Source organism: Dryobates pubescens, chromosome 28 (assembly GCF_014839835.1).
Source record: "Dryobates pubescens isolate bDryPub1 chromosome 28, bDryPub1.pri, whole genome shotgun sequence".
In the NCBI taxonomy this organism is placed as follows: domain Eukaryota; kingdom Metazoa; phylum Chordata; class Aves; order Piciformes; family Picidae; genus Dryobates; species Dryobates pubescens.
Window position 1 is genome coordinate 13,316,821 of NC_071639.1, and position 24,602 is coordinate 13,341,422.

Sequence of the window (24,602 nt, forward strand, 5' to 3'; positions counted from 1 at the left end):
GAAATGCAATTTTTCTTGACAATGATTTCAGGCACGTTAAAATTCAGACAAACCCAATCCCCCCCTTTTGTGCTCTCCAAGCAAAGTTAAAACACCTCTCCTCTTAAAAGACTGTGCTTGACAAAGAAACGTTTCATTTGGTTCCCCAAAGCAATACTGAGGTGCCATTCCAAAACAGAGTTGATTTGGGTTCTAATTAAACATTGCGACCTGAATTCTTCTGCTCCTTTGTAGTAAAACTAGATGAGGAGTTCACCATCTCATTAAAGAGATAAGCATCTTCCACGTCATTTTGTCGTCAGTCCAACAAACCTTGGAAACCAAGCACTCAGTGAAGCTAAAGCACATCTTTATGGTCCTCTGCTGAGAGATCTATGAAGATTAAGCTGGAGAATATCTTGTTCTTGAGGACAATGTTTGCTAGACAAAGTAAATACATTGCAGAGATTTGTGAATGCGGTACAAAAATATCTATCTGCAAATGTTATTTTTGGTGGCTGCAATTTTACTGAGCAACCTCAGAGACGAATGGATAACTTTACCTTCTTGTCTGATATCTTATCTTGTTTAATTATGGTTATAGAGCTATGAAAAACAGAAAAAAAAATGGTCCATATTTGCAAGGAAAGCAAGAAGCAACTTGACACAAGACAGCTTTAAGAAAAAGACAGACTGCAATCTGAGTCTAGGACTTGGACACATCCTATAATTTACTCTCTGTTCTTCAGGCCACAAGAGAGAATGTAAAATGTATCTTTTTTTTCCTTTATGGATACTTAGAAGTATTTAAAAATGCATCAGAAAAAAATATATGAGGAAAGAAAGTAAAGAAGATAAAACTGGCCCTATTACAGATGAGTATTTTCCCATCTTATTTCAATATCATAGAATCACAGAAAGACTGAAGATGGAAAGGAGCTCAGAGACCATCTACTCCAACCTCCCCACCATGGGCAGGGACACCTCTCAACTAGACTTGGCTGCTCAAGGTCTCATCCAGCCTGGCCTTCAATACCCCCAGGGAGGAGGCATCCACAACCTCCCTGGGCAGCCTATTCCAGAGTCTCACCACTCTCCTACTGAAGAAATTGTTCCTTAGATCCAGTGTGACCCTGCTCTCCCTCAGCTTCAAACCATTCCTCCTTGTCCCCCCTGCAGCATTCCTGTAAGATTTCTTATTGCATGATGCAACAATTTTAAGCTATAGATCCTGTAATTAAGTTTTATGTCCTAGTTTTACACTGTTTAAGTCACTGCAATAAATATTTATGACTCACAGAGCCATAAATACATTCAGATTTGTTCAGAGGGTCACATAATCCAGCAGCCAGCTCAGGGTAGTGTTAACCACTACCTCAGAACAGCAGGATGTCCACCCAGATCTCAATCTCCAGAGAGGAAAACTCCACAGTGCCTTTGGGCACCATGTTACTGAGTTTAACTATGCTCATAATGTCTTCTCTTCCCTTAGGTCATGCTGGAACCTGCCTTGTTTCAAAGTATAAAGCACTCCACAGCTTCAAAAAGAGCACGACCCCATCTCTTCTTATCAGCTTCTCTTATTACAAAATACCTGGTAGGAAATCTTCTGCCTGATGCTAAAACCAGCCAGCTCCCCCCACAGCCTCTGTTCACAAATCTTGCACCCCAGACCCCAAGCAGCTTGGTGACCCTTGCTGAAGCTCATTCATGTGTTGGGGAGCCCACAGCTGCTCACAGTATTTCAATATGATATGATAAATGCTAATGTGGGAATAATCACTTCCCTTGATTAAGTGACTACTGCTAATGTAAATGCAGAACTCTCCAGCTCAATCAAGATGACAAAACAAAAAGGAAACCTCAGTGCTCAAGTGAGCTGATACAATTTGGAAGACAGATCTCCCTGATAGCCGATCACAGGTACTCTTCCCATTTTCCCCTCTCTATTAGTGTTTCTTCCAACATTGCAGATACAGTCTCTATCTCTAACACCTTCAGGAGTCTGAAACACTTTAAAAACCCAGACATTAAACAAGCTCCACAAAACCTATGCTCTGCTCTTCCTCTGTGCTGCTACCTGCTGACAAATTACAATGATTCTTCCAGAACTATTGGCTGGTACAAGATGTACACAGGAAAGGGGAGATTTGTGTCAAGTAAAACTCTACTTCAGGGACATTCCATGATATTAGAAATTAGAATTGGTATGCCCAAAGAGCAGGCTGAAGATCTACTTCAGAATTGCAGCATTTCATTTGCAAATTATGTGAGACAGACTATGATTTATTTAAGCTCTGTGATGATAGTGTTTGGAGTAAGAGAAGCTTGGTCTTGCAGGGTTGATAAGTAAAAATAATACTCTCTCTATATATAAAAACCAAAATCAAAACAGATGGAAAACAACAGCAAAGTGCTCAGCTAATTCTCTAATCAGATATTGGATTTTTCAGTTCAGCCTCTGAGTGTGTGGGAAGAGTAGAAATGATCATAAACAATGTTTCATGAGAGGGAATGCAATATTTGGTCTGGCATAGCTACAGAGAGTCAGGAATGAGCAGTGCAAATTAAGATTGACCATACTTCATACTATGCTGTCTGGTTGTGCAGCTTCTCAGTTCTCTCTATATTGCAATTCATGTAAAGGAGACTCACTTGAGCAAAACTGCTTGTCTGTAGCACGTGGAAAATGGCACATAGGGGTAAAAGGTAGAAAGCCTCTCATGAGTCTACCCTTTGGGATTCTAGAAGGTTCAGGTCACTAGCAAACCTTGCTAGTCCTCCAAAGCAAGATCGATATTGAGAGCATCAACAAAGAGATCCATTCTTAGGCATAAACTTTCAATGGTCTACAGGGAGAATGCTGCTTTTAGCCTCAATAGCAGTCCAGCTTCAGACTGTTCCCTGGGAAGGGATCAGCTGTACTCTGCTGCTAGCATCTCAGCCTTTTTATTTAGCAGCTTAATTTTGCACACTCTGGGCACAGGAAGCCTTCTTGTCACAATGATAAAATATGTTGTACCTTAATCCTTGACCCTCAGGAACCCACTCCTCCCCTCCGCTGTCCATAGCTCAAGGCAAACTCAGGAACAGACACATGCCTAATTCTGGATAAACTAGAGCAGTTTCTTCAGTTTTGATCAATAAATAAAGACAATCTTACAGAGAGCCAGAGGGCTCAGCCTAGCTGACCTTAGATGTGATTCTACATTGACTTGATTTCAGCTGCTTTCCTGAAAGGTGTAGGCTACCACACTCTAGACAAATGGACTCAAAGTGTACCTTCAATTCAAAGTGAACCCTCCCCCAGTTTAAGCAGTTCTTAGCTCCAAAAGCTGTCAGATTCTCCCTGATACCATTTTGTTTCCAGAGCAGATTAATAGCCATGCTTCATACAGACTTTAACACCCAGAGTTAAAGACATTTTTAATTTAAGCTCTATATTCTAGAGAGCAATATTATTAAAAAGAGAATAAACCATAACCATTGCAGATCAGAGGAAGAAAAAAATTAATTAGCAGAGCAACAGTTGCCTTTTTATTTATTTCCCCCCCCCCATTATTCCAACACATGGCTGCCTCAGAATATTACACAGAAGTGAACTGATACCAGTTGGGAGCACATAGTTTGGCCTTGTGGGATAAAGACCAACTGGCTCCATTACTAATATTTTACACACCATTTAAGTTCTCTGTGCTGTTCCCAGATATTTGCAAAAGAAGCATCATCTATTATTAAATCATGCTCAGCATGGTACCTGCTAAATTCCTACAGAGGCCTTTCATCAAAAATCAGAAACAGTTTCTTCTTTTTAAGGGTAGGGAGAGGTGCAGGCATTTCTCTCTATTTTATTTTTGCCTGAGGATCAAAAGAGCAAAACACATGGGACCCTGAAATCACAGATTGATATTGAATATGTAACTAACAATCTGTAAGAGCTATCAGTTGCTGTTACGGTGCCTGGAGTTTAATTCTTGTTTAAAAATCCATACTGATAACTTCTCCTCCTTATCTCAGACATGATGCTCTCTTCCATTCTGTCCCAAACAGGGATCATGCAATGACTAAGGAAAGGCTAACAGAAACCCACTGAATTAAAACCTGTATTCTACAGGACAGTTTGAAATTGCAAAACAAATCAAATGCCACTGATTGAATTCTTGCTCTGATGCAGACAGAATGCTTCTACTCATGGAACTGAGTAATTCACACAGGAGAAGGGAAGACTGACTGTAAATAAATGTGGTGCAAGTATGACTTAAAGGATTAATGAGATTAATAACTGGTAGCTCTGTTTACTTAAATTGCACTGTTTGGAGTGGTACAACAATGAAACAATGCTGTTGCTGGGGGTTTGAAAGTGAACATGTAAAAATGGAGGAAATGGTGCTACAAAAATGCTGTCTAGAGCACAAGCTATAAACCAACATACTCCTTGTGTTTTAGCAATATATTCCCCAGGCACAGAGAGCACACACAGTGTGCCTCTTATCCTAGCATTATTTCAAGCCTGACAAATGAACTTGGATACTTCTCCAGCATTCCTTCATTTTTCTTGGGATAAGGGCTGTGAAGAAATGTCAAGGGAAGGTGATCACCAGCTCCTAACACACAGACAGCCCAAGAGTGGAGTCGCCATCACTGGAAGTGCTTAAAAAGAGACTGTATGAGGCACTTAGTGCCGTGGTTTACTTGATTAGATGGTGTTGGGTGATAGGTTGGACTCAGTGAGCTCAAAGGTCTTTTCCAACCTGGTTAATTCTGTATTCAGAAGTGGGCAAACAGCTGTCACTGCCAAACCTTCAGCACAAAGATCTCACAAGTTGGAAGGCTTCATCTCATGAGCACAGATTGAGATAAGAAAGAAAGACTCTTACCCCATCTTCTTCATCAGCTGCTGGGCATGCTGATCACTACCGGATACTGCTGGACACAACAAAGCACCAAGGCGTTCATGTGAGAGAGTCTTAGCTGTAGCAAGTTGCACATTCTCCCATCCACCACAGCAGAGCAAGAATGATTCCAGACATCAAATTTTAGGGCTTCGCTACAAGACTACACCCTCAGTCCAGATCTTACTGCACTGGAACCACCATTCAGGTAAATCACAGCAGTAAAAGTATTTCCAAGAGTACCCAGGATGTGAGATGATGAGATGGATGTTTTATCATAATACTCAACAATTAAACATGTTTCTTCCTCCCCTTGTTGAGGTCTGCATTTCTTTTTCTCTAAACTGTACCTTTCAGAAAAAAATTAAGATTTTGAAAATTTGGCTGCTTGGGTATCAGACCTGAATCCCCTTGTCCTGCTGCAGGGTGGAGCAGGTGAGCAGCTGGGTAGGCATTTGGCCTTTAGCCAAGGTTAATCCTCCACAGCATAGAACTGACTGACTTCCTCATGAAAATCCTCCCTTGGGAGGTGAGATTTGAGTTCTGGTCAACAGTTTGAACATCTGCCCTCAGAGCACCAAGGACCTTCCCATGCTCCATCCATGAACCACATTAACACTTAAACATTTCCTAACAGGGCTATTCTGGAACTACTCAGCAGAGCTATGCTCAGACACTCAGCAAAAGAGAATATTTCAAATGTAAATGCCTCCATGTAGATGGCATGAGGTTAATCAACATCTAAATATATATATTTTGATAGCTTGAAGGTCCCACAGAAAAACAAAAGAGCCTACAGACAAACACAGACCATTATTTTCTATTCAGACTTCATTTCTTTCATCACCTCTTTCACATCTGCTAAATCTTAAGACACATTCCTCTCCCTCCACTGCATCTCCAGCCACTTCTGGGATATTTACAGAATCTTTAAAGAATGTTATATACAAATGAACCAGTGATACTATCATGATATGCATGAAATGAGCCTAAGCAACCATGTAATCTTCTTACTGCCATCCTCTTCAGCTCCCACCCTCCTCTGCTATTTGTTGTGCTCCCTTGTTCTGTCGTGTCTAAAATTAGACTCGTGTGCTTCTCCAGGCACAAACCATGTCTTATTGGCTTTGTGAAGTCTGGAATGTATTTAGTCCTGGGTGAGAAACATCTTCCTCACTTCATAATACTTTTCAGGTTTTTCAAAGAAATATTCCTCTGTATAAGAAAGTTGAGAGCCACAGAGAGCTGTGTTTGTGGGAGTGCACTTGAGAGAAGAATTGCCACAAGCTTCCTCAGGCTTTTAACTCTCCTGTAGACGACAACTATTCCTGCCCATGCTTCCATAAAGGACTTTGTTAATTAAAACACTATTGCACTCTTGGTGCTCAACAGAGAATGGAGAAAGCCCACGTTCAAGTTCACTTTGTCTTCAGCCAGTAACTGACAGGAAACAGGAAAGAAACCCAAACTTTTACTCCCTAGCAAGGGGCTCTCATTTATTTTTTTTTTTCCTTACTTTCTCCTATTTTCTCCAGAAATTCCACAAGAAATATAAAATCTTTAGAAAAAAAAAAAAATCACCACATTTTCTAGGAAGATTTTTTCCTACCAAGTTTCTCACTGAAAAAAACCCAACCAACCAACAAGAACCTACATCACCAATGGCTCCTGGACAGCTATGGTCAATACATTATAAATGATGGAGATTATTCTATAACTCGCAGCCTAAACATATGCACCACAATGAAGTCCTCCCAGGGCAGAGAGTTAATACAACTTTCTGCAATAAAGAGCAATCTGTGCTTACACATACATTCAGCATGTGGAGTACATTAGGCTACAATTTAGCTTCTATCAATACTCATCAGTGAGGAATCCCACGAGAAAGTGTTCTCCCCTTCATTCTTTGCATTTTAGCACCAGAGATATAATTCCAGGGATGCTATGTTTTGATATGAAATGCTCTAACATCTCATAACTACTTTAATTGCCAATGCTGTTTCTGTATTCCAGCATTTAATTACTTCTCTGCTGCTTTTGTGCACGAATTTTACAATTTCCAAGTGAATTTCCTGGCAGGACTGTCAAAACCATAATGGACAGCCTGGCAGTAGAAGCTGCACTTTCAGAAAGGCCTTCATCTTCTAAAATCAATTATTTTAAATTTGAGAGTTGCCTTCCATGGCTCCTCCTGGGGAAATTATCCTAATAACTCTAAGTGGATTTGAGTAGCCACAGCACAAAGCACTGAGGCTATATATTTATTTTTTTTCCTTCATACAGTGCAAAGAATCTCTGTGGAACTGTGAGCAACAGCCACAATTAGTGATTTTTGTCCTCATTGTCTATTTGTGAGGTGGTGGATTTGTGAGATGTTTCAGGGATCCTGTCCCAAGGATAAAGTTTAAGTACAGAGAGTACAGTTTTGTCTCAAAAATCATCCAAATTCTTCAGCTGATCTCTTCTTGTGAAATAAGGGTCAGTCACTGCAGAACTACAGGAATCATCCCTTTCTATTAGTTTGCCTTTGAAGAGCATGCCTTTAATAAAATCATTACTATTTTCAGGACTGGGGCAGGGGGGACAGGGAATAAACCACTAAAGCAGACCATAGAGCCGAGAGATGGAAAATACACCCCCCTGTCTACACTACTGACTCTTCCTTGTTTATTTCCTTGCCCATCTCACAGGTACAAAATCAGGATTTCATTAGAATGGGTGTTAGAAGCACTGCAATACGCAGACTTGGCATGCTCCTGGGTAATAAGCCCATGGTGACCCCAACGGCAATCCTGTCAGACATGGATGAACCCAAAGTTTACACAGCCAAGCATCCTGGGTTGAATCCTGGAAAGCTAACGTGCCTTAAGTGATCATTACAAAACACAACTAATATTTGCCAAGATAATCTTTCCTTTGCTAAGTGTAAAGAGGAAATTGCATGAATTAGGAAGAGAAACCAAGCCAAAGGTAGAATTTCTTCAACTGGGATGGCAAGGAAAACAATTTAAAAAAGAAATGATAAAACAGAAGGTTTTGTACTTCCATCTATATTTTTATAGCTGCTGCTTGTGCTATCACCCTGTATCTCCAAGCCTAGCAAATAATTTACTGAGCTGTGGTGCTCCAGTTGTTTGGGCAGGAATGCCTACTGCTTTTTTAGTCTCCAATATAAAAATTGAAGATCCTTTGCATTCTCGGTGCCACGTCTCTTGGAGATGCTAAACAAATGATCAATATCTGAATAAATAAATATTCAATGTGGAACCAGAAATGGAGAGTAAAACTGAAGATCAGTTCTGACTACAGATGGATGAACTCCAAATGTTAGGTTAGCTGACAAGATAATTAGGAGGTCTGAGTCCATTTTGAAAATGGAAAGTGCATTAGCAGGAAAGATAAAACCCTGGAAGCCAATGTCTGAGAGTCTCACAGTCAAGGCACTGCGAGGATGCTGTCACATACTTGAAGGAACCAAAAGCATATTCTGGATTAGCCTAGCTGCAGAGATTAAAGTCTGCAGTTATGTTAGAGGCTATGGAAATTAAACCAATTATACCTAACTTGTACCAGCATAAAATACCCTCACACAGAGAGTGAAATGAAGAATTAATTAGAAAAAGGAAAGAGAATGGGCAACAGAAACCAAAATTTTAAGTATAGACTGTGAGAGTGATGGGCAGCAGAGGCAGAGAACAGTCCCAGAGGATCTGGAGTGTAGTGCTGTACCCCTGACTGATCTACCTGACACAAAACTTGCTCAGAATGAAAGCAAATCGTTACAGATTTTCCATAACAACATTTTGTTTGAACCTGCATTCCAAGCATGTCTGAAAGAATTATGTAAAAGGATCTCTAAATACCTCAGAGGCTTCAAGAAAAATTCTGGAAGAGTGATAAACTTCTCCCTCCTGGATTTCCTTTTTACAAGCATAATATTTGGTTCACTTTGTTCAATTCATTGTAATGAAAAACACCACCACCACTAGAAATACGTTCATTTTATGTTTAAAATATTCAATATTCACCAAGTTTATGCTGCTTCTCAGGCAACAGCCACAACCTCAACCAACACAGCTTTCTAATACCCTCTGCTGACTTAGCTTCCCATCCAAATTCACCTGGTCGGTGGCAACAGAAGTAAGTCAGCTGCTTTACAACAGGAACTATCTTCCTGTTTATATTGTGCTTGCTTGCAAATAATTCCTGCTGGGCTGCAGGCTATAGGGGGCTGTAAACTAATTACTACATGCAAAGAGATTTTGCCTGTCATATATAGCTGTAGGGAAGCATCTTATACACCACTCTACTGAAGGGAAATAGAAGACAACTAGAAGTGATACCTGTACTACTTTATCTCCTCAAAACCATCACTGCTGTCTTGTTTTTTTCCTTACCCACATGAAAGCAGTTAGTATTACAGCTTTGCTTTTAAAAGAGATGGTTTGGGTTTGGTGGGTAGGGGTTTTGTTTATAGCCTGTACTAAACCACCCTGAGGAACAAACCCAACTGGAGCATTCTCCTGAAGCAAGAAATAATTTTAGTTATGTGACTGTTATCTTATGCTAATAATCTCTCCAGCACTGCTTGAGCATTCTTTCCATCCTGCTATTGTATAGAACTTCTCATATTTATGGTCAGTTTCTATACTAATTATACTGCTATCAACACACTCCACTAAGACTTAATTGGAAAGCAGGTGGTTCCTTCTGTAATTACAAACTTGGTAACACAGCGAGCTCCTCCAGAAAAACAAAAAGGGCAATATTTTGTCTTTCTAATGCTTGCAAAACCCTTTGAAACACTCTGAATATTTAAAAGATAGGCCCAGATGAGGCATAAATGTCACGACTGCAACAAGCATTATTATTATTTTATTGCAGCACTGAGGATAGATTTATTTTGGGCAGAGGATTTAGCTACACTATGAATATTCAGTAATTCTTTCAAGGAAAAAAAGAAGGAGGAAAAAAAGGCAAGCCAGCCATTCCTGAATTGTATTATTGCACATCTTTAAATGTCAGGTTACAGACCTGCAAGACAAACCCCAAACTAATCCTACTTAAAATAAATAGTTCTAAATAAATAATGACTATTTCACCATTCATTTAAGTTCCATTCTTTAGAATCACTGATTGATTTATTTCTTCCAAATGAATGTGAAAGCTAAATGCCCTGCACAGCAATGGCTGAATGGAGAGGCAGCAGTTACCCACACTTGTATTTCATCAGACATTAAGATACCAACAACATAAATTATCTCTGTGTGTAAAACCCACAAGGATGGATTTTGAGAGCAATCTACCAAACACCTGGAGGCTTATGAGGAATGCTAAGTACATGAAACTTATTTTAACCTCCCAAAAAAGGGGTTTAGTACAGAGTGCCATAATATTTTGCACCCAAGAACATTCAGACATAATTATACTCTTTTGGGGTATAAAGTTATCCACATTTGCTCCTCCTGATCTGAGCTACTGGTTTTCAGGACTATTTAGAGATGTATTCACTGCCAAAATCCTGACTCTCTCCCTAACACTGGTGAAGTTTTTCCTTAATATTCTGCTTTGAGCAATCTTTCAGCAGCTTAGTCTTTTGGAACTCTCTGGACTACTCCATTTCTCACAGAATTCACCATCTCCTTTTGGATCCACAAAGTGACAAAACACTACAGGATGAGTTATAATTCTAAATGTATTTTGAAGTCTGTAGAAGGAGAAGCCCATATGGCTGCAGTGAGCATCTGAAGTGCTAAGCTGAGTCTTCAGTTCTTTTCACCTCCATTCATCACTAATCATAGAACAGTTTGGCTTGGAAGGGAACTCTGAAGATCATCTAGTCCAACCCTCCTCACTAATCATAGAACAGTTTGGCTTGGAAGGGACCTCCAAGGGTCATCTAGTCCAACCCTCCTGCAGTCAGCAAGGAATCATCTCCTAGTGCATTGGACAAGCGATTTTAAGAGATAATACTAAACAAACCTTCAAAGCCAATGCATCATAACTAATGTTATGAGAATAAACACTAAGAACAATTGGCTCTGATGTACTGTAAAAACAAAAACAAGCATAAACTTGCAGCCTACAAGGCAAATAATTTACCCAAGAGGTTTGTAGATAACATGCTTTGCTAGGGAAATAAGAGAGAGGGAGATTTCTCTCTTACTGATGACTTGGAAAAAGGGAAGTAGGAGTGGGAGTCACATTTTTCACATCCACTTGAAAAAACCACACCAAACCAATAGCATAACCAAAGGAAAAACACAAACACACCCTCAAGCTTTCGTTAAGTAATAAATAAAGAATAAAAGAGAAACTACCAAAAGAATAAAGGAGAAACCACCACTGCTTTATCCATGCTTCTTTGACTAAGGACTGGCAGAATGGACCCAGATCTCCCTGTAACTGGCTTGGCTGTAACACTACAATTCACGCACCCAGCTTCCAATTGCTTTATGTCATGAATGACTCTTTCTGCCCTGCTGTAAAGCAAGTTTTTAAACAAATACATCCTGGATGGCAGAGTGGCTTTAAATTTGAGAATGAAGCAGGAAAAAGTCCATGCAAAAGAAGAGTTTTCTGTAAACAAAGCAGTCAGAACACGTTAGGCAATTCAGCAATATTTTCCCCTGACCACAAACTCTCTTTTCTTGCTGCTCTTTAAAACAGGAACAACACACCCCAGTGATTAAACTACTGGATTGAACTGGGGGTTTGACCTGAAAGAGATGTTTGGACTTTAATTGACTGAAAAAAAAAATAATCAAATCAAAACCAAGAATGTAATGCAGAGAACTAAATGCTCCAATGGATTTTCTTGGCTTGAGTGAAATCAGAAGCAGTATTATTGTAAGCATCAAACAACTAAGCCACGTTGGGACTAGAGGAAGCGGTCTCAATCGAAAGGAAATCATCACTAACAATTTAACTAAACATATTTGCTTTTGCGCCACCATTCAGCATCGTGTAAGATTCTATCAGACATAGCAAATTCATATCTGGCTTGCCCCCTGGCAATGTTTTAAATTTATAGGCACTAACTTCTGGTGAACCTACATCAGAGACAAAATATGGATCAATAGACACTTCATCTACACAAATTTACTACTTAATCACAGCAAATATGCACTAACACACCAGCTTCCGTGAGCAGTTACGTGCACCAACCGCTCCGCGTGCGGGCTTATGCCTCTTCGTAAAACCGAATGGCAAACGTTACACACAGCAAGGAGAAGCAGAGTAAAGTTTGTGTGGTTTTTCAATAATGACAGCACAGTAAACAGGTAGAGACACTTCTAAGGATCCCTGTGGGCAAAATTTTCCTCGCCTTTGGACTTTGGGAAGGGGCATTTGTTATGACAGCTAAAACTGCTCAAAGATCAGCAGCTATTGAACAAGCCTGGAAAATAAAGAAGGCAGCTCTTTGCCGAAATTGAAACTTGGCTGTACGTCATTGAAGTCCAATTTTTGGCCTTTTTTCCCCTTTGTATTTTCTTTTTCATTTTTTCCTCTTTATTTTTTCTTATTTTTCTTTTCTTTTTCTTCTCCTTCCTCCCCACTTTTTTTTTTCCCCTTTTTTTCCATTTCTTTTTTTTCCTCTCCCTGCTCCACCCCCTGCCCCCCACACATTGTCATCTTCAGCTGCCAAATGCCTTCACCAAAACCGTTTCAAGAATCAGAATTCTTTCTCCCAGGGCCGAAAGCCTACCTGTTTACCACTCTGTCACGATGTATTAATGACTTTAACCAACAACTTGCAATCTCAACACATGCCATTGAACCTAAGTGAACTGCTTAGGCACAAAGTTGCAAACCAGGAATTATTAACAGGGAAGTAGGGAAAAACTTACCTAATTGTCACTTACTACAACAAAAAAATAAATATTCAGGTGCATATTCTGAACCAACTTAGATGACAGTTGCAGCTTTTGTTTCATAATGGTCATGATGCCGGTAACATTCATAAAGGCCCAAATTCAAGGCCACATTTTTCACCATTGCTTCAAATACTAACTCAAACCTAGGAGAGCTTTCTACCCTCTCTGCCTGTTGCCCTCATTGAATTAACTTTTTCTCCTGAGCTGCATCCCACCTTATCTTTGATGGCTTCTACGTAGCTTCGAATGGACCTTAGCTAATGTCTACAGGACTCAATGGCAATTTATTTCCCATGATCTTTGGTGAACACTGGAAATAGATCTACAGGAATACTTCCCACACCTAGGAACTTAGCTGTGGACTTGTCTGATGCACAAAGAATTTACACAGGAGACAGGGCAAACAAGTTAATGAAATGCACAGGACATGAAATAAAGTGACATTACACAGCACCGGCTACGAGGTAGATTTATTGTTTCACTGAAATTGTCATAATCAGTAGGAATGTTCTCTTTAATGGAGCATAGTAAATATTATCAGGAGAAATTCATGGTGCCTGCTATTTTCCACACTGATGAATGATTTTATTTTGTTTTCCTCAACTCTGCTGCTCTCTGGACTAGGGAAAACAAATAATGAAAGCCTCTGCGAGAACACGTCCTGCTTCGGCCTGGTGTTAGCACCAGCATTTCAAATGAGGCTGAAATAAACACCCAGAAAGATGAAAACTACAACAACATTGAAAATCATCACACACTACAGGGAAAAGTTTCTTTATAACCTCCACCAGCTGAAACATTAGCTCAGATGCACTTCCATTTCTAATCACTACAGCTGTATTACAAAGCACTCCCTTCTTATTTGAGTCTGAGTTCGAGGTTAATTATCAATTTGCTCCCCCCCCCCCAATTAATTCTCTTTGCTGTTTTAAATTTGTTACTTTCAATTTGGTTTCACTTTCCTTCCTTTTCTGTTATCTGAAAAAGGGTAAATAGAAAAGTATGATTTATCTTCTCCACACAGTTCTCTCTTCCCTATAAATTCATTGCTTCTCCTCCTATGGTCCCACCTTCAAACAAAAACCTGAAGCCCAGACGTGAGCTCTCTATAAACCAATCAGCAAGATGCTATCAAGATTGCAGTTCTTGTTTCCCTGACAGCACTGACAAACAGCAACTCTCATCCTCAGTTATGTGCCCCCTTCACAGCACTATCTATGAGCTGGGAGTCACCCTACACCTCTCCAATCCAATAAAGCCTTGTCAGGGTACTGAATGGATCAGGTCTTGCCTCAGCTCAGGATTTCTTCCCAACTGTGCTTCCAAGAAGCTGTGAATCTAGAAACAGTATTTCAACAATGCAGGTGCTAGATCCAAACTGCTTCTGGACTCCTGCAGAAACTCATTCCCTTATGCAGAGCTAGGCTATAGATTGTTCTTTTTCTCTCTCTCTGTTTGGAGGAAGGGCAATTACAGAAACTTTCATTACTGAGGACCACTACCTTGCCTTCATTCTGTATGTAACCCTGCAATTTGACTTGCATTGCTCTTAGTGCCACACAGCCTACCTGCATCTAATTATTATCTTGCCTCTGACCAGCCTGCCAAAACAAACGTTTGTGACTTCAAGAATGTCAGAGAGATTCAGCTGCATAAATATCAATGTCTCAGTTTTCAAGACCTCCTGAAGGATTCTGGTGTCTGTGAATCAGGACCTACAGCAGCTTCCACCTGTCTGTAAAGGCAGCTAGTGCATGGGATGCACAGCTTTCCATCAGTCCCAATACTTCCAAGCATATCTCTCTCCACCCAAGTTAATCTGAAGTGTACTTATCAAGATTTTCTTCTTTATTTATTCCTCATATCCACTTCACTTCCCCCAGAGAAAAACAAACTGGGAATTGATTTTAATGTCATTACCATAAGCTAACCTGTGTAGTTATTCCACCCCTGACATTTGAATCCCATCCAGACTTCATGTGAGAAAAGCCTCAAGGCCAAAATCAATGTCTGTCTTTAAAAGACCTCCTCAAAATTCACTTCTGAAATGAAGAGAGTAAACCAAAATGTGGTCCTGGCCAGGCAGCTGATGAACTGTGGCTGCTGGACCTGACTGCTTCACACACACACTCATTTTTCACTTTGTTTTCTCCTCATTCTGTTTAACTATTTAAATGATTTCACTTCTCCTTCTGAATTGCGGCCTCTCAAAAGCAAGAATTTGGTAATTTTTTTCCTTAAGAAGGTACAACCTCACCTGGTGATGCTTGCTAGAAGCTGCCTTGTGTTACAAGAAAGAGAAACTAAGCTGTCATGCTCACCCCAAAATCCTCACTGCCTTCACCTGTGGAGCCATTTCCATGTGTGCATAGAGGACTGACACCATCATCTTCCTCAGTTTTGCCTGTTCTACAGGCACAAAGGAAAGTCAGGATGAGGAGGAAGGTGTCACAACCATTACAATCCCCATCGACATTTAAGCTGGGGGCAGAATTGAGCTTCTGGCAGCAGCAGCAAGATGAGAGGAGCCACTGCTGTGCACCTCCCTAGCAACTCTGTCTAATTACAGTTACATTTGAAGCAAGGTGAAAATTCCTTTCATTGCAGTAAATGAAGGGCACACTGACCAGGATTTTGACATGCTTCACTACTCACTCTCCTCTAACATGCCCATTTATTAGAAGGGGAGAGCAAACAAGAGAAAGTAAGAGAAGGAAGTGCATGGAGAATACATAGAACTAATTAAAAGCCTTTGTCAGATATTTTTTGCAACTTGACATAGCACAGCAAAGCAGAGCAATGTATAAAATTCTGCTAACTGCTTCCATTTCTCTTCTGGACAGGGTTCATTGTTTACATGGTGCCAGCCACAAACCCAGAGAGTTTTCTAAGCCTGGAATGCTGTCAGAGGAACTTCTCTGAACCTACATCACACCACAAACCTTCCTAATTTTCACTGCAAAGTACCTACCAAGAAAACTGCTCCAGAACATGAACTAAGTGTTGTAGCACTCATTAGCTGAAAACTGTCTTGTACCACTGGTGGTAGTGCTCTGGTACAGGAGCACTACATCTCTGCTTCTACAGCAATAAGCTAATATCACAGAGACATCCTGTTCTGTGTAAAACTAGAGCTGTCTCTCATGGGAAAGGGCAAAAACTTCTTTAAACACCTTGGAGAATGGAAAGAAACTGTACAAAGTTCTGCCAGCCACCACCTCACTATTTACCCCATGAAATGTTTCCATGCAGCCATTCTTGGAGGCAGGGAAGAGGCAGCAGCTCTGGGTGGTTTGCTGTCTTTAGTCTGGTGAAGTGGTAGGAGTGATCTCATCAAGTTGATGTCACTTCCATGGTACTCACAGCTAGAGGTTACCTGTTGTAAAGCCTTAGGCAAGTCCTAACTGGCAAGTGCAGGTGCCACACACATCTAACAGCCACACAACACAAAACAGAACCAAACAGAACAAAGTGCCAGAACAGGCCAGTTTAAGGCAAATTATTTCTATCTCAGCCTTTCTCTGTCATGCTGAAAGGTGATGGATATTTTGATATTGGGAAGGGTTATTATTTTCTAATCAAATCAATCAAATCCCTTAGCTGCTGTGGGGTGCTGGAAAGTTCCAAATGGTATAATTGTTTTCACATCAGAATGATGCTCTTGCTGCTACAGGCAGAACTTGTGGTGATACTGTAACAGAGCCAAAAAGGCTCCCCTCTGTTCTTAAGTCTGAAACTCCATGATCATCTTTACACTGAAGCAATTTCACCATCATTAGAATGGACACAGGATGATTTCCACAGATAAAACAGAGATGCTGGCAGGACACACTACTGGTTTAGTTTCAGCATCTAAAGCAGTTACCACACTCCTTGCTTTCAGATTAATTTCTGGTTAGGCCCTGTTGGTGCTTAAACAACTCCTCCTCTTCATGAATTAGAGGCTGGAGAAGCCAGGCAAACTTCTGCTTAACAGCTAAATCAGAAAGATAAGCAGGAGCTAAAGAATTCTCAGACTTCTGCCTACAGAAACTTAGTTCTTACTTTTCTCCAGATACTGAATAGCATTTAAAGCCAAGAAATAGGCTCAATCTATTTCCTTGCTTCTTTTAAACATATGCTTCTGGTCTGATGTACAACATTTAACCACACACCCAGTCTAATATTTCATCTTCCCCCCCCCCAAAGAAGACTTGTTCTATGCTTCTTAGAAGTAAGATTTTTGTACATTTATTTTCATTTGGGGCTTTCTTTCTCTGTTTTGTTTTCCCTCCAATGTAGCTCTATTGGCACATTTTCAGAATGCAATGGTTAGGGATGACTGAGTCAGAGGAATTTAGGGAACCTGGTTTTAGCCAAATTTGCAGAACTTCAGTTATTTTCCATTCTGAAGTGTGAAACTGATCATTAATTTTTAATCAACTTGTGTTCTGACATTCTATAGCACTCCAAATAATTGGACATTTGCCTATTCTGTTACAAATATCTGAGTAACTTCAGGTTGCATCTGTATGAACATTATACAATGATACAGGGTCTATGTGCAAGAATAAAAGACTGAAAATCCATGAAGTCCTCTCATTACCCAGGTTTTCCTGGCTTTCAAGTAATCCTAAACCCAGAAAATTCAAAGGAGACCTCTGGAATACTGCCCTGCAGAAACTGCTCTTCCTCTGAACATCTGTAGCTAGGATTTGCTGCAGGGTTAACAGCCATCAGATCACGTTGGCTTTGCTTCCAGTGCTTTATGTCTCCCTCTTCATTAAATGACATAAAGAAATTCATTGCATATGGTCAACATATTTAGCAAGCCAATAATGCTCATTTTCATATGTTTGGCTCATTTAGCATTACAGCAGCCTTTCAATCCTCACAGCCATTTCTGTTCAATATTGTGATATGTTTCTGGGCCCTCCAGAAGCAGGGCAAACAGAAATCACAACTGCTGATGTTCCATTTATCATCCTATCACTATAACTCCATAACCATTACTCTCGAGGAAACCCTTCAGTGTTAAGTCAAGGTGTTCCAAGCAGGATGCATGAAATGACTTCAATAAATAGAATGTCTCCTACATCAGCTTTTCTGGTTTGGGGGGAAAAAGCCAGCAGTCCAACACAGCAGCTCAGCTGCTGGTTGAATTCATTCTCTGATATATATAGGCAGCCTGTGAGTTCAGCCACTGGTGCTAAAACAGAGTCCATCAGCTAACTTGCACGTTTTGCAATCACAACTTGTATCCTGTTAGTAAAAAAATCTTTTGACAGCACTTCTTAGCTGCTTAGTGACTCTATTGCCATTCCACTAGATTCTTGTATTTTGTTCTTCAGCTTGGAGGCCTACATGGCTTTGCACAGCTCGTGACAATACTGCTACTGTGCATTAATGGGGAGAGTTACCATTTCCTTTTCCTCACTGACACTATCCATGCCACAGCACAACACATGTTAAAAACCCCAAATAAAGCAAATGAGCCTCCTTTGCCCTACCTCCAAAACCACTCTTTGGGTGTTTTTTTTCCCCCCTCAAAAGCATCAGAACACACTCAAATCTCTGTAGAGAAACCCTTCTCTTCAGGCACATTTAACATTACTCCATGCTGTGATTTGCTAAGTAAATACACAGAGTGCCAAATCTAGACTTGTCTTTTCTTTGATTCTCTTGTCACATATTGAGGAGGCAATATTTTGACAAAGCACAGTGATCCAGCATCAGAAAAGAATATTCAGCACTTTTTCTGGAGACCCAGGGTTTTTTTTTTCCTGAGTAAACTGCTTTCTTCACACAAACAATGCCAACTCTATGTGCTGGCAATTAGCAAGGGCTGTTAATTGTAAGGATAAAACACTGCATATGTTCCAACAAAGCAAGGATCTTTCAGTACCAAATGACATTGCTCCTCAGACTGCTTTTTAGCCTTCTCAGCAAGGCCTATGGGATCATTTGCTAATGGATGGTAACATGGCACAAAGACTCACACATCACAGCCCATGGCAGATATCAAACGTTGCTTTGAGATGTTATACAACACTGACAAAAGTCTTCAGAAGCCCCTCTGGAAGCTGTTTACCCAAAGCACTAAATAAGGTGGATGAGATTTCCTTTGGTTGTAGTTAAACCCAATTAGATAAACACAAATTCCTTATGATCAGGGTCACTGTTTTGACTGCTGGGATACTTCCAAAAGCAGACTCCATGCTATATAGGTTTATAGTGTTTCTAAATTGGTCACAGAATGGGCAGAGTGATCACAGAAAACTGGGCATGTAAACTCACATGTGAACATAGGGACTAAGATTCCATGTGTGTGAACAGAAATGGTAATATAGATGGTATAATACCTTCCAGCATCCCCCAGCTCCTCCTGGAGGCAAAGGGAATGCAAATGCAGTTATCAAAGTGCCACAGGTGGCTTGAGATAGTGATTTAGATCAACAGTGAATGGCATTCAGGCAGATGTCTATCAACGAACAGCATGGAGCAGAATGAACAGAATTGTTCCCTTTGACTCAATTAAACCTCAGAATGGGAGAAGCCACGAGTGATCTCATTTCAGCAGCCATTCACCAATGAAAACTTGGCAGATTTTACTAGGAAAGACAGCTTATCCTCCTGAATCCTCTTCAAGAGCTTTAGTGAACAGCCTTTGGACCCTCAAATACCAGGTTCAAAAGGACATAAAGAGGTCCTGACACATTTGGGCAATGAACTATTCAATGCAGCATGTAAATGAGAAAGGCAAACAAGAGGAATCATGGTAGGAAAAAGAGCTGACTGTGAGTTTTGGCACAACTTCCCATAAATACCCCTGCTGCAAACTGAAAAGCCACACGCAGGTCTTGCTTGCCACATTGCCAGTGACTGCTGTGCAGGCAAGACGACTGCACAGTCTCCTTGCTGTAACAGAGCAGGCCAGAAGAAGTGGAAAACAGGGAATTTGTTCAGGAGTGTAAGAATAAATAAGATATTAAGGTATCTTCTTTATATTAACCTCAGCTATTGAAATTCTCTCTAAGTGATAAAATCCCAGAACTTTTCCAAGCCTGATGGAAAGGAGAAATTTAGTCCAGAAAGGAGGATTTTTTTTTAGGACCTTCTGCTACAGTACTAGGACTTTTTTGTGTGTAGCTACAGAAACACAGTAGCTAATAAACATCTATTGAAGAGAGAAAAAAAATCTTGTCCTGCGATCTGCCTGGTTCACTTGCATAAAGACCCAGTGTTCCAGAGGCTGGCACAGTTGCTGTCTTCCCATAACAAAGACGATGTCCAGCATTTAACAAGGGTCTGCTTTTCAACTGGAACAATTCGAAGAGGAGAAGCAAGACTGTGCAGAACCTTTTGGAAGCAATCAGCTACGGGTCATAAGCTGCAACTTGGTTTAACAGAAATAAAAATCTCTGACTTTAAAGTAGTTATGGGACAGGTTGGGAAAGGGTGGGGGTGCTGGCATGCCTTTATCCATATCTACTTACAGGATAATTCCCAGTCCAATGACAATATCCCCACCTGGACTGTAACCGAGGCAAAACTGTCTGCAAACTGTAAGAGAGTACAAGAAGCAGATTTCAAGGTTGCCATCTGGATTGCCCTGTTAAATGATGAATCCATTCCTGCAAACACCTCAGAACATATGCTGTTGTTCTCTAGGGAGGCCTCAGGAGATAAAATTCTCACAGGAAGAATGCTTGTTAAGAATAAAGGGCAAATATTCTGACTTCCTACTTGAATAAATATCAGAGTAGTTCTTCAGTAACCACAGCTCCACAGTACCTGGAAAAGCAGCTCCTACTCATTCTGCCATCCCTCCTTTCCCACTGAGATACTTTTCAAGGGGTAGCTTGAAAAGCAATCAGACAAGCTCAAGGACAGAAATCAACTGATCAAAAACCTGAAATAAAGATGAAGACTGATGAGATGTAAAAGGATATGCATGCACTCCAGAGGGAGAGAATGCTCAGGAGTCCACTCAGGTTGGAAGCAGCAGCCTATGCCTGAGCTTCTTCACAGAAAAGATGAAGATAAATGTGTGGAGCCATCTATAAAACTCCAGTCTTCTGGCATTGTGTTGTATCCCAGCTGGCAAGAGGAAAACTAATTCATTGATGGGGCAATGTTCATTGTGCTTTTGTCACCACTGACGAGGAAATGGAGAACAGAGCTGATGCTAAGCGCATTGAGAGCTGGAACTGGCACAAGGGCTTGACTTAGGAGAAGGAGGATAACAGAATTCTGCTGAAGAGAGCAGACAGCCAGAAGTACTACCATGCAGAAAGGTGGATCAAACCCCTCAAAAGTGATTAGCCATGATTCAATTGAGTTTAATGTTCATTGACAGAATAGTTACTGATACTCCAGACAAATCAGAATAAGATAAGAAGCACAAGAACTTTAGATTGGAAAAGACCTTTACGATCATCAAGTCCAACCATCAGTGGATCATTTTACCTAGGGTAGTTTGCCTGCTTCACAGCTGATCTGTAAAGGTGAAGCATCATGTTAAGGCAGGTGTATCTTCTCCAGTCATAAAGGTAAGGCACCTAAGAGTCAGCTGCTTTATGGCAGGCAGACACGTTCACAGCAAACAGACCACAGTAGAGACAAATCCTGCAGTGTGCAGAGAATAGCTGAAATGCAGTAAATCAGGTACAAAATGATTGGATAAAAATAACTAAGTGGATTAGTCTCCAATCTGTGTTTCCAGAAAAGCTTCATGAAGACCTGGATGTTTTACATCCTATACAAGAGGCTCTAAAAGCTGTCAGTCAGTCGTGAGGAAAGCCAGCTGAAGGTTAATTTTTCAAGTAATGAATTTGAAGACTTCGATAACTCAAACATATTTAGCATTTGTAAAACTATCCAACTGATTTTCTTCACATTGCCTCTGCAGAATGGGAAGTATCCTCCAGTTACCAAAGCCTTTGATTTTGCAGGGATCAAAACCAGGAAACTTCTTGTTTCACATACACAGACTAATGGAAAGAAGGCACAAGCTGGTCTAGAACACTGTAGGAAATCAGCATGTTTCATGGAAATAAAGCAATGGTTGGCACCAACAGACAGAAATTAAAAGAAATTCCACTTTTTTTTCCTTACACAGAGCAGGAAATGTTGTGTGCTTGACAGAATTCCAAGGAGTTGGTACACTTCAGTCTTAGCCTTCCTTGTAATCACACAAACTGTGATTTAAATAGGATTCTAAATTAAAGAAATGGGTTAATGCAGAGGCACAAAGGGCAGATATTGGAACTGGAGTGCAGCAAGACATCAGATGACACAAGGGACTGCTCACAGTGGCACAAAGACAATGGTAGCTAGCATCAGAATCAGACCTATTGCTGTTGCCACAGGAGGAAGAAATGCAACGTAACTTTCTCAGTTCAAATAGGCTTAGCATCAAGCAGACTGTTTATCTAGCAGTCAGCAGCCTGTAAGACAAGGAAATGACCTTTTTGAGACAGCCACCATAACTACTCAGATCCAACAATCACAACAAACAAAACCAAGACGTTTCCATACATCTGGAGAAACAACAGCTGCTGTGATTTCCCACAAAGAATGGCAACCGAGGGAACACTCTGCACAACACGTGTGCTCATCCTATCCACAGTGCAACACCTGCAGCACCCACAAACACAGATGACTCCTTCCTTTTGAGGGGACTATAAATGGAAAAGGACACTAAAGAGCCCTCCAGCTCACAAATAAATCTCTCTCTAGCTTTTTGAATTGTTGAGTGTGCAAAGATTCCAGCTCTTTATATCTGCTTCTCAAATTAGATGGAAAACCCAAATCAAAGGAAGGACAAGACTAATTTTTCTCATGTTTCCTCACTTCTGCCTAGCACGTTACACCATGAAACTCTTCTAGCAACTCTCTCTCAAAGATTCTTGAGCCTTTGACTATTTTCTTCATCTTTCCTTAAGCATGACCACAGCACTAATTAACTGGTGAAACCCAAGTTCCACGAGAGAACCGTTTCCCAGTTTCAAGGTACCGAGCTCTTACATTCCAGCACTGTTCAGAAGACACGGCAAAAAAAGAATAAAAACCAAATCACAAAACATTTGACACCAAAATGGGAGGTTTACATCTAAATATTCCACACTGAATACTCTGATGAGCTGCAATTACAAAACACCATATCATGAAAGACATGCCAAGTGCTGCTCCAAAGACAGATACACCTTTTTCACTAAACACATAGTAATTATTATGAAACACTGGGAGCTACACATTCATTATGGAAGGATTTTTATGAAACAGGAATCCTAATAAGACACTCTAGGTGGAACCTATTAATTTAGTGGCACACAGTCCAACAGATTCATGACATCAGGACTGAAAAAATACATCAACTATGAAATACCTGAACGGGAGCTGAACTGTAATTGCAGACAGCACTACCATGCTTCAGCCAGCAGTGCCTCCCTTTACATGACAGATACACTCTGGGAATTGCATTCAAAAAGGCTCTTTTACTTGTGACTGTTGGTCTTTTCCCTCTTTAGTATCAAGCAGAAGATCTATTTCTAGCTTAGACCTATTTCCCTAACTGAACTGCAGTGTTAGAAAATGCTATCACATACTATTAAATCATCCTGCATTAGGAATAAAATCTATAGATCAACTTTAAAAACCCTAGATCTTTTATTTCTAAGTGTGTTATCAATATCTGATTGCACAAGTTAAGAGGCATTGGAAATCTCTAGATCTGAAAGCTGATATAAACTTAGGTGTAAAAAAATAAGGTATTTTATGTGCTACTCTATACAAAACCAAACTCCTCTGCTCAGTATAAAGTGTCTTTGCTATTGCTTTACAATGAAGACAATGCTTCCAAGTGCATCAGGAATTTATGGTGCTGGTCACAAAACCAGACAAGTAAAAAGCAGTTCAGCAATCCTGATCTATGATGCAGTGCTTCTGCTCAAGAAGAAACGCTTGTCCCGGCTTTGCTAGTGAAAGCAACTGACTCAATACCTTCATTATAAAAAAAAAGGGCTTCCAGAAAATGCATCTTTCCTACAAATATGACAAGACATTTTCAAAGCATAAGTAGGAGCTCAGCCACACAACTCTTACTAAGAGTCCTGGGAGCTGCCTGTCAAAAGCACTGTGCATCGTGCTGAGAATGTCCTTCAGTAATAACAATGTGCTTAAAACTTTCTGGCACGCACATAAATATTTCACACGAGGTGTTGCACCAGGTAACATCTGTGATTTATGCTCAGCTCTGCTTTCAGAAGCCTCTGCACCACGGGGACACCTCAGGAATTACTCTCTGGATATATAGGTGACTAAAATCTACTGCTCTTCCCAGAAACTTTCAACATCAGTTGAGAGTTCAGGCAATATTTTTTTTTCCAATACAAGTTGAAGGTAGAGTCAAAACAAAAGGCACATAAGAGAAGTTATTCATTACAGAGCTGTGTTTCAGTGTGATCTGTATCACTTCAGTATCTCATGCACTTTGTGTACAGGTGATCTTGCTAAATTTCTTTGAAAGCAGTTTCTAAAAACATTGTCTGTCCCCTCAGCAGAGGAAAATGATAGAGTTTCCCCAGATGAAGCAGACTGATATGAGAGCTCTCCATCTTTCTTTGGTACTATGAGAGCAAAAGAGGAAAAGATTGTCAGCTGTGCACCACAGAGCGAAAGCATAAAAATCTTGGGGCTAAGATCGCATTGTCAAGCACTGGGGCAGGGGAAACCACCCAACTTATAAACCATACTGACTTTTACCTCTTCAATAAGTATTTGATTTAAAAATATATGTATTTAAAAGTGACTGCTGCCAGCAGAGAGCTCACATTTACACAGTGGGAATCACTGTTTTACTGTTCTGAGTCTC

The 24,602-nt window shown here is 40.4% G+C and overlaps 1 protein-coding gene across 7 annotated transcripts in view; it reads right to left on the reverse strand.

The window, feature by feature from the left end:
- GRIK2 (glutamate ionotropic receptor kainate type subunit 2) overlaps positions 1–24,602 on the reverse strand; it is a 202,222-nt gene that overhangs the window by 69,553 nt on the left and 108,067 nt on the right. The window lies entirely within an intron of this gene.